Below are 955 nucleotides of genomic sequence, written 5' to 3' on the forward strand. Positions count from 1 at the left end.
GTAGTTTTCTCGGTCCCTAGTGGTCCGAGGTCGATCCCGCTGCACAGATTCATGCGCCAGGGCTTCCTGCAGATAATTCACTTTGATTTATTGCGCTATCTCTAATAGCACCCGAGATATCACCAGATATATATTGGATTTTTCCCTGACCCTGAGTGTCCGGCCCCATGAGACGGTGGTTTTCTCGGCCCCTGGTGGTCCGAGGTCGTGCCCGCTTCTCAGAATCATGCGCCAGGGCCCCCCGCAGATAATTCACTTTGGTTTATTGCGCTATCTCTAATAGCACCCGAGATATCACCAGATATATATTGGATTTTTCCCTCACCCTGGCAGTCCGGCACCATGAGACGGTGGTTTTCTCGGCCCCTGGTGGTCCGAGGTCGTTCCCGCTGAACAGATGCATGCCCCAGGGCCTCCTGCAGATAATTCACTTTGGCTTATTGCGCTATCTCTAATAGGACCCGAGATATCACCAGATATATACTGGATTTTCCCCTGACCCTGAGTATCCGGCCCCAGGAGACGGTGGTTTTCTCGGCCCCTGGTGGTCCGAGGTCGTTCCCGCTGCACAGATTCATGCGCCAGGGCCTCCTACAGACCATGCACTTTGGTTTATTGCGCTATCTGTAATAGCACGCGAGATATCACCAGATATATATTGGATTTTTCCCTGACCCTGAGTGTCCGGCCCCATGAGACGGTGGTTTTCTTGGCCCCTGGTGGTACGAGGTTGTTCCCGCTGCACAGATGCATGCGCCAGGGCCTCCTGCAGATAATTCACTTTGATTTATTGGGCTATCTGTAATAGCACCCGAGATATCACCAGATGTATATTGGATTTTTCCCTGACCATGAGTGTCCGGCCCCATGAGATGGTGGTTTTCTCGGCCCCTGGTGGTCCGAGGTCCTTCCCGCTTCACAGATTTATGCGCCCCGGCCTCCTGCAGATAATTCA

Source organism: Nomia melanderi, unplaced genomic scaffold, assembly GCF_051020985.1.
Source record: "Nomia melanderi isolate GNS246 unplaced genomic scaffold, iyNomMela1 scaffold0014, whole genome shotgun sequence".
Taxonomy (NCBI): Eukaryota; Metazoa; Arthropoda; class Insecta; order Hymenoptera; family Halictidae; genus Nomia; species Nomia melanderi.